The following is a 9,956-nucleotide window of genomic DNA, read 5'->3' as shown; positions in this document are numbered from 1 at the left end:
TTTGCGTTTGGACAGTGGGAGGCAACTTTGTTCCTTCTCCACAGCACACCAACACCACTGTGAGTGTCACTTAATGTTCACGGTCTTGTGATACACTTCGGCTCATGAGGATGTCAAACGTGAAGGGGACTTTATCATGTTGTGTATGATAGTGTCGCGTTGTGCTCAGCTATTTTGGTTCATCAGAAACTCGCGGAAATGAACAATTTAGAAGTCGGCAGGCAGTATTTGACACAGATGTTTGTGCTCGGATAGAGGTGCGTTAGCATGGCATAAACTTCATTCAAAAACTGTTAGAAAGATCACATGTATGACTCCAATCTGTGAACAGGACATGTGCCAATTCTTTTTAGTTTTTTAACAACAGCAGCAAGGTTCCATCTCAATTGTCACTTTCTCTCAACATTCTATTCTTAACGAGCGTCTGCAACCACCATTCTAGAAGTCTATTGTTCAGTTCTTCAATGCAATGTGATATTGTCTTGCTGGAATGTTTATAACAGCCAGCTGCTTGACTCAATGGTAAAGGTGCTGGATTAGAGATATGGAGGTTGGTATGGTGTTATAATGTGGACAAAAGGTCCACGAGCGCCACTTACTGTACACGCGAGGTATTTTATTCTGCGCGCGCGTAGACACTGTCGCGCGCGCGAAGACACTGTCGCGCGCGCGATTTTGCTCTGCGCGCGCGCGCAAACGCTGCCACGCGCGCGCAAACACCGTCTCACGCGCGAGAGGTGACATGAATTTCCTCACGCGCGCGAGCAGAAATATGAATATTTAAATTATCTCCTCCCACTGGTTAGCATAACAAATGAGGCGGAAGTTTGTTTAGTCCATAGTAGTCAAACACGGAGATCTCAGATCTCAATTGCTGATAGACTATCGTTGCTACGGTGGCTGCAAACGACCACCTTTGAAACACAACTGAAACGCAACTCACGGCTGCGCTGACAAGGGCATTCACCTCTTTATTAGTAAACCCATTTTATTTTTTGGTGGATGAAAACATTGTGTCAATATGCTATGTCTATGTTCGCCTTATTCACCCGGAACGTTCTAAAGACGTTGAGGGGTACACTTCAGGGGTACATTCGGCAACGCACCAGCTGTCATGCCGCCTCACTTTTGTGTGCCCAAATGTTCGTCCTCAAAGAGAAAAAAATCCTACCGTGGACAGACTTTCCACCGTTTCCCCAAAGAGCAGGCACTTCGCCGTGAATGTATAAATCACATCAAGAGGGATCCTGGTCCATATTTCAAGGTAAGATGCAAAATTATGTTCAATCATACGCATTAGCTAGCACAAATAAGCTAGCTCGCCAAACTTGTCGTGGCTCGTGTAGCCTAATGACGCGAATGCCTCGGTGAAATAAAAACATATGAATGTGTAATTACACAACGCTACATTTATATGATATTTCCAGATCGCTATTTTCAAGATTAGGCTTTTAATTGTGTGGTAAGCGATCCGATGGCCATTGATTTTGTGCTACCAGAACCAGTAGCATAGGCCTACTTGATTCCCTGATTGTCGCTCCCAACGCAGGACGCTCCCCGGTCAGCTCGCTCCCACTAGCCAGACTATCGATCCCACCGCCATATAACGGAGCTAGTTATCTTTTTGATGTTAGTTTTTTGTTTCTAACCCTAAACCTAACCATAACCCTAAACCTAACCCTAACCCTAAATGGCTTGTATGTGGCAGTGTATGATAATACGTGAAATATAATCGGGTGGGACTACACGTCCGGGAGTGATAGAAACACCTGGGACTACACGTCCGGGAGCGATCTCAGTTGGGAGTGTCCATCTACCTCCCGGCCTACTTGTGCCAAAATCAAGTTGTTTTGCTAACGAACTAAAATGCATACCCTGGTATTTATGGTTACAGATCAACGCTGAGACCAAGGTTTGCTCTGAGCACTTTGAGAAGCAGTGTTTTGTAAAGACCGCCCGTGGTATCACAAAGCTTATAAGGATGCCGTGCCACTTTGTTCGCCTGAACTTCAGAGAGGCCAAAGAGGAGAATCATCATTCGCAGACCGAGGTTAGTTTGTTCAGTCAATATTCAACTGACATGTGTTTAGCAACCCTCTAATAATAATAATAATAAACTGAGCATAACCGCGTTCGTCCCGCGACCGTTCCGCCTTGGTATGTTTTGACCCCTTACATATCGCACGAAGCAAAGCGCTCAGGCCTGGGCAGGTTGCCGTGGCAACGCTTCGCACAGCCCTGGCTGGTAGAGCTGTGAAGGATTTTGAATGCCAGGCAGCCAGTAGGGTACAGGGTACAGTACAGGCAGTGTTGGGTAAGTTACTTTTTAAAAGTAGTGAGTTACTTTACTTTAGTTACTGCGTTCAATTGTAACTGAATTACTTTACTTATTACTAAATTTAAAAAGTAACTTGTTACTTATTACTTTACTTTTTCACGGGAAAACGGATTTTAACCAGCACACCTCATAATACACCTGCTTCCCAGGTTGTAAGCCGGCTGTGTAAATGGCCTAATATTTTAATCTGTGCAAACTGTAGGCCTACCTCTATGGAATCCCTCATATAGGCCTATTGTCATTCTCACATCTAAAATGCATTTCATGGTTGCCCTGTAGGCCTGTTTATAAAAGTGTCAATACATTTGAATCTAGTCTAACATTACGCCATAGAATAGAATTTTGTATTTTATTGTCATGTCAGTATTAAAAATACTTTTGGTCTCACAGAATAAAAACAGAATGAGTAAGGTGAGATATACCATACCATACCAAACAGAAATGTTGTAGGTAGGACACTCTGCTTACATCCTCTCCCAGATGTTGCAGCTCAGGCTACTCCAAAGCCTTTCAGTTTCCTGCGCATTGCATTGCATATGCATCAACATTATTATTAAAGATTCTGCCGAATGCAGAATCCGTTCGTGCTGGAAGACGGTTTGATCAGGCACATTTGAATAGCCTGAAGAACGTGGCGGCCTCAACGCCATGGTGTTGCTTGCGCTGTTGTTCTCACGTTATTATTCCCAATTACTTGACTCGCGCTGGCAGCTGCTGCTGAAGGAGCAACCCAAATTGTTTTTTTTTTTTTTGCCGTGTAGCCTATTTAGCTGTCATCAGTGAGCACAAAAGAGGCTATGGCATTTGCGATATGGGGTACAGCTGTTTTAGAATGCATTAGCGTAACGATGAACTCGGAATGACTGTAGATTTAACTGCGCAGCGAATCACTTTCACTTTCCCTCTATGGCGTAAATTAAAAGGTTAGAAAAATTGATGGTGGAACTCCAAATATTGGAGTATGGTTAACCACATCACAGCGCAATGGGCTCATGAAAGTCCCAGTGAAAGACCTTGCATGCACGAGGAAGGAACAGCAGTCTACATGCGCGCGCTCTCACACACCCACACCTGAGAGCCCGAGAAGGGCTGGGGAAAACGGGACCCACTAGTTTGACGCCCTCTCGGTACTTCACATGGTAATCAAACATTTCAAACAAGCGATTTAAACAGCCATTCGTGCATCTAGAACTACTAATAACAGCAGACCTTAAGATGATTTCAAGGCTGAAATTTATAACGAGTAACGACCGTTACGGCAGCGCAGTAACTGTAATTAAATTACTGAAATTTGAAGAGTAATGCGTTACGTTCCTACGTTAGTGCCAAAAGTAATTAAATTACGTAACGACGTTACTTTGTAACGCGTTACACCCAACACTGAGTACAGGGTAAGCTCGCTTTTATGCTGTTATTGAGAATTTGATTGAATGAGCAGGCGTTGTAAACTATTCTATGCATCAAAAAGCCCTATGTTCTGCGCAGTGCTCCTCCCTCCGAGTCCAGTGACTTTTTAATAACTCACTTTTCTAAAGTTTTAACTTGGATTTCTGTCACGTTTAAACGCCACCGCTCCTGGATCTCTCTCTATGCTGTGCCCTGCCTAGTATTTCTGAGTCCCCTGAAATAGGCTGTCTGCATTCTCTTTTTTAATGCACTGGGCCCTTTCTTTCAAATTAGTCAGTTTGTTTCAGATCTTGTCATTTCTGCTATAGGTGACTGCTCAAGATGTGGCTTCCTGTAGTTCAGAGATAGTTTTCAAAACTGCCTCAAGCTTATGTAGTAGTGTTAAGAATAAACAGGTGTGGAACATATGGCCTATATTTGAATAGTTGTGGGAATAACTGTGGGAACATGGAGCAGCAAGAATAAGCTGTGGGACCAATGGGCTGTGGGAACATAGAGCAGCTGACCCCCAACAGGGTCTTCATGGTTGTATGACCTGAATACATTTTCAAAGCGGAGCCACAGGATGCGGACTTCTACTCTTTTCCACTATTAGACGCGCCTTTGTCCTGCACCTGGCCTCAGCGAGGTGGGATGTGCATACTCTTACTTTTATAAAAATGTTGTATATTGACCACTAATTCTGTGCATGCTGTCATACAGAGATGATGACCCATTCCTGAAGTTGGACGCCAGAATGCAGGAAGGTGCTGTTTAAGAGCCTAGGTAGGTATTTGCTCTCAAGACACTTGTCTGCGACAATTTAGGAAACACTGTCAAAGTGTGTGAATGACGAAGACCAGCTTACAATGTTTTCTCTTCTCTTTTCTTTTGTTTCTGTGCTGTGTGGGACATGTTTGACATGTAAATAGACCACTAGGCTAGTTCAGTTGTTGGCGGTGGATTTATGTTGATTATAAATACAAGTCCTTTAGTAGGCTAGTAGGCTAACTAATTAATGTGAGCATGACCTACTGTGTCATGCTAAACAAGCAGGAAGCTGGGCATTCTTGGCGACTCTGAGAACTATAATACAGGCCAAGTCGTCATTGTTATAAGATGGTAATAACATCATCAAATATTTGCCCTGTTGAATGGATGTACGTTTTTGCGTCACATCCTGTTGATGCTAAAATTACGTGCACTGTTACATCAAGATCCATGAACTTGTCAGCAGTGCAGCCAGCCTTCTTTCTATGGTCGTAATGTAATCGTTTACAGCTCTCGAAATGAGCAGACAGCTCAGCTGCTTGGTGCATGCTCTTACCAATCGGTCTATATTATTCCCTCTTGCATTATTTATTTTCAGGCGGTGGAAGAAGCACTTGCAGGTATGCTACCGACCAGGCTCCTCAACATCAATCCGAGACCGAAGATGAACCGGGATGAAGCAGTTAGATTGAGGTAAACATCTACACACCCCTGTTCAAATTCCAGGTTTTTGTTACGTAAAAAAATGACAGAAAACAAACTTAAAGCTTTAAAAGGAAAGAATAGAAAATAAAAAACTTCTATCTACATCGTTGCATAAATATGCACACCCTTAACCTAATACCTTGTTGCAGCACCTTTGGCTTCTATTACAGCACTCAGTCTTTTTGGGTAAGAGTCTATCAGCATGGCAAACATAGAAGTGACAATATTTGTACACTTATCTTTGCAAAAGTACTCAAAATCTGACAGATTGCGAATGCATCTCATCTGCACAGTCCTCCTCAGATTGCCCAACAGATTTTCGGTGTCATACAGGTCTGAACTCTGTCTGGGTCTTTCCAAAACCTCAATCTTATTCTAATGAAGCCATTTTTTGTTGATTTTTGGCATTTGCCTAAAAGTAATTGTCGTTCTGAATGATTAAGGTAATCCGCATCATTACCTTTCTAACAGGGGGCAGTATGTTTTATGCCACTACAATGGCCCCTGTGGAACTGTTCTAAATTCCAACCTCCCAGTTACAGCTGAAGAACGATAATCACATAGCATGATGCTGGCACCTTCATGCTTCACTTTACGCTTGGTGTTACCTTGGCAATGAGGTGTTGTTACCTTTTGTAATTATGTCCAAAATGTTAAACCTCGGTTTCACCTGACCATAATACGTCTTCCCACATGCATTTGGGAGATTACAGAAATATTTTTTGCAAAATGTACTCCACCAAGATTGAACTTTTTGGTCATAATTCGAAAGGGTATATTTGGCAAAAAACATCACCCCAATAACACCATACTTAAAGTGAAGTATGGTGGTGGGAGGGTTCTTTTGTGCTGTTTTTCTTCAGCTGTCACTGGGGCCTTCATTAGGTAGGAGGCAATTATGAACATTTCCACAGGGGCTGTGGTAGTGGCACAAAATCTTCGCCCCCCTGGTAGAAAGGTGAAGATGCAGAGGAACTAATCTTTCACAACGACAATTTCCCTAAGCGCACACCTAAATCTACTAAAGACTGGCTTCACCAAAATAAAATGGAGGTTTTGGAATGGCCCAGATTGGGGGCCTTGTTGGGTGATCTGAGGAGGACTGTGGGAGATTGCACTCGCAATCTTTCTGATTTGGAGGGCTTTGCAAAGAGGGGTGAACGAATATTCAAGTGAAAAGAGAAGTCCGCGACACTGCTTGTCTATTTATTATTTAATCGAGCAACGTTTTGACCTTCAGGTCTTCATCAGGCAAAGACACTTTTATTAAATAATTAATTAATTAATAAATAATTAAATAATAAATAGACAAGCAGTGTCGCGTTCTTCTCTTTTCACTTGGATTTACTCTCATTGTCCTGCACCTGGCCCATCGAGTGGGATGTGCACACATCTACTTCTCTGAGGGTGAACGAATATTGCCATATTAATGTGTGCCATGCTGAGACTCTTACCCACAAAAGACTGTGCTGTAATGAAGGCCAAATGTGCTGCAACTAAGTATTAATTTAAAGGTGTGTACATTTTTGCATTGCATTGCATTGAATAATAGTTTAGATTGAAGGAGGGAAAAGCTGTGAATTTATTTGTCTCTCTGTCATTTTTTTTACATCACAAAAACCTTGCATTTGAAGAGGGGTGTGTAGACTTTTGGGAGCCACTGTACATGTAGAAATTATGTGTTCATATCACTAACCCTCTTGGTTTAGCACGATAATGAAAAGAACTGTGAGCAAAAATGTGGCTAGCAGAAAACCAGAGTGGCTAGTGACTTGGGAAAACCACTAGCCACTGTGGCCGGAGAGCAAAACATAATGTCAAACCCTTGTCTGTACCCAGACATGGGTTCTACCAGCTGTACGGATACCCAAACACAGCCTGTCACATCGTATGCAAAGCGCAAGTCTGAATTAAATTTTCTAAACACATGTACCTAAAAAGTGGACCACAGTCACCTTGTAGTTTGAATACTTTTACTTGAAGGAGAGGATTGTGCACATCCCAGAGAAAGGTGCAGTACGAAGGTCAACTGTAGTTTTCAGAGTGAGGAGTCTGCACACTTAGAATCGTTTTTGTTGCGTTTTATTTTTTCATGGCAGGATAACGTTTCTACCTCAACAGTCTTCTTCAGATTCTCAGATTCAGATTTTTCATTGTTTTTGGACAAGTTGGGTAAGACTGTATTATGTGCCAGTGCTTGAGTATTACCTGTTTGATTTCATTTGCCAACAATTAGAATTATTTTACACTGTCTGGACAAGATGTAGAAAACTACTACTGACCGACAGTGATCTGTCATGTTCTTAATACTGTATATCCTGTCATTACAGACAAGGCGGCCGGAAACTTTGATGACCTCAATGACACTGGCTAGGTGAAGGACATCAAGAAAATGGCATCCGGTCACCAGACATCAGCTCATAAGCCACAACGTCATCAACCATTTTGCGCCAAAAATGAAGCCGTTCACATACCATGGCATCCTAAGCAGGTAATTTCATACCTCTCAGTAACCTCAGAATGTTGCTGGTGAAGGAGAACATCCCGTTCAATATCAATATTACACAGAATAAACAAAATCATCACTTCCCATAATTTCTACCACATGTTTCAATAGGCAGCACCACACTACTGTGCAACAGTGAGAGAGAGCGGGCAAGGACAAGTAAAACGGACCTACACTACAGCAAGACTTTGACACTTCTCCACGTGAGAGGCAGCCATCGCCCCCACCGTGGAGCAGTGTGTACCCAGTACCCCCAAAAGAGGAGATGATCCGACGCCATCACAGCCGATTTCCAAAATTGTACACCAAACTCTGTATGGGCGTGTGTGTGTGTGTGTGTGAGATATTGTAAAACTTTTCAGTCCTTCTTCTATACTATACAGTGTATAAATATGCATGTGAAAACCTAAATATGCATTAAAAACCATTACTGAGGTTAAGAAATGCATTATAACAAATACATCTGATTCAGGTGTACTGTACATTGAAATGTCTTTATTTGCCACAAATACATCACATCCTGGAAACCTGTACAATGTGTGGATTCAAAGGTCTGCCAGATCTTTGTGATGGCACAGGATTGCAGTGGAACCCAAACATAGCCTAGGAGCTCCCACGCCATCTCACCAACTGCCGATATGCAGTATGCCTGAATTTCCTGTACAGCAAAGAAATGTAGAGATTGTGCCTTCATCGAGAATAGGTCATTTGGAATCACAACAATTATTCAATTTACTTTGTGCGTGTGGTGTAGCTATTGCTGTTATTATGTTACTACTAGTGACCCATTTAGTTGAGCTTAATAGTCTACATGACATCTCTGCACTTGTGTTACCACTATTGGGATTGGCTGCTCCCTAAATGAAAATGAGAAAAACTTGCCCGGATGAAATGTTATGAACTGTGTGCGTTGTGCTGCTTGCTGAAGTAACATGACACCCACATCACCTTCCAGAAATAAAGTGTATACAGGCTACCTAACCAGAGTCCTAGAGACCTGTTGCTGCTGTGTGATGAAATCCAGGCAAAGACCCACCTGCTTTGGCAATTGCTGCAACATGTAAAAAAGGTAGACAGATTAGGCCCCTGTAGATATGGCATGTGTAGATGGATTCACTTAATTCTTTAACCACTTAAATGGCTTGGGTCAGACAAGCTGGGCTGCACACTGACCTCTTCCATGTTGCCCATGTGGTTTCGTTGGCTGTGTGTGACCACCTCCGTACAGGGGCAGATTTATTTATTTATTATTTATTTATTTATTTATTAAAATGTCTGCACCTTTTTATTAAATGTATTGCATTGCACTGGTATCACATTGCATTAAATGTACTAGCCAAGTGACACAAACAGAGCAGGTAAATACAGTCTTGATCTGTACCATTTATGTCACTTCTTAAAGATTCAATTATTCAACTCTATATTCGAAGAGGCCGGTATTGCGCTACCATTTTCCATGAACCAGTCAACTTCTGGGAGTCATTGCAGTACTTTGAGAAAGTGATCTTACTTTCTAGCCTAATCATTCATTGTGCTTGTGTCAGTATTGTAGTGTCATTGGTTATTTACAGTGTGTCGACGCCATCTACTGGATACTCCACTCACGGTTCATTTTCTATCCACTTAATCATTTCATTCCAAAGCACAGAGTGAGCTCTTTGATGCAATGTAGGCTAAATTCACCCAGAGCTCTAGTTGTGTATACCCGTTGGATCGCTGAATACATAGCCTACATTAAATCCATATTTCAGCCTCCGGTATCAAGTCAACTGCGGCCGTCTTGTACAGTGTCGTCACCAGCTATGGAGAACAGTGGCAAAATGAATGATTGTTCCAACCGATTTCAATAAAGGGTTTCTGATCTGACCGCTTGAATTGACTATCCAGCTCCCTCTTTTATTGCAATGCTTACCAGCAAAAGTATCAAACACACTTGAATCCTTACACATTACAAATATCTGACTGGACCATCGTAGGAAACAGGTTTGTACCGGTAGGCCTATGTCTCTCAGTCATGAATCATGCACGGAGCTGGATTTCAGTGAAACATTGCACTTACAACATGTTAACTTAAGGTCTATGTAAACGTGCATTTTGGTCTTCTTTGCAAAACAACTATGTCATCATGCCAAATACCTAGCCTGCTAACTTTAAGCTCTTAAAACACACTCGTCGTGAGCAAAATGAAGCTTGACAGGAATAGTCCTAGGCTACAACACGAACCATATTCAGTTGATGAAATGTCTACTC

At 42.2% G+C, this 9,956-nt stretch overlaps 1 long non-coding RNA gene across 3 annotated transcripts; it reads left to right on the top strand.

Annotated features, from left to right (window-relative positions):
- Nucleotides 1–912: 912 nt before the first annotated feature.
- LOC134460998 (uncharacterized) lies at nucleotides 913–9,450 on the top strand. Of its 3 annotated transcripts, XR_010037201.1 has the most exons (6): nucleotides 913–1,264; nucleotides 1,895–2,050; nucleotides 4,448–4,510; nucleotides 5,094–5,188; nucleotides 7,531–7,691; nucleotides 7,818–9,450. It is a non-coding gene; the product is annotated as an uncharacterized LOC134460998 (long non-coding RNA). The 3 variants fall into 3 exon arrangements; XR_010037200.1 differs by lacking the exon at nucleotides 913–1,264 and having other exon boundaries at nucleotides 1,408–2,050; XR_010037199.1 differs by lacking the exons at nucleotides 913–1,264; nucleotides 1,895–2,050 and having other exon boundaries at nucleotides 3,738–4,510.
- The last annotated feature ends 506 nt before the right edge of the window (nucleotides 9,451–9,956 follow it).

Source organism: Engraulis encrasicolus, chromosome 13, assembly GCF_034702125.1.
Source record: "Engraulis encrasicolus isolate BLACKSEA-1 chromosome 13, IST_EnEncr_1.0, whole genome shotgun sequence".
In the NCBI taxonomy this organism is placed as follows: domain Eukaryota; kingdom Metazoa; phylum Chordata; class Actinopteri; order Clupeiformes; family Engraulidae; genus Engraulis; species Engraulis encrasicolus.
Note: the sequence above shows the minus strand (reverse complement) of the source record. Positions and strands in the feature narration are given on the sequence as shown.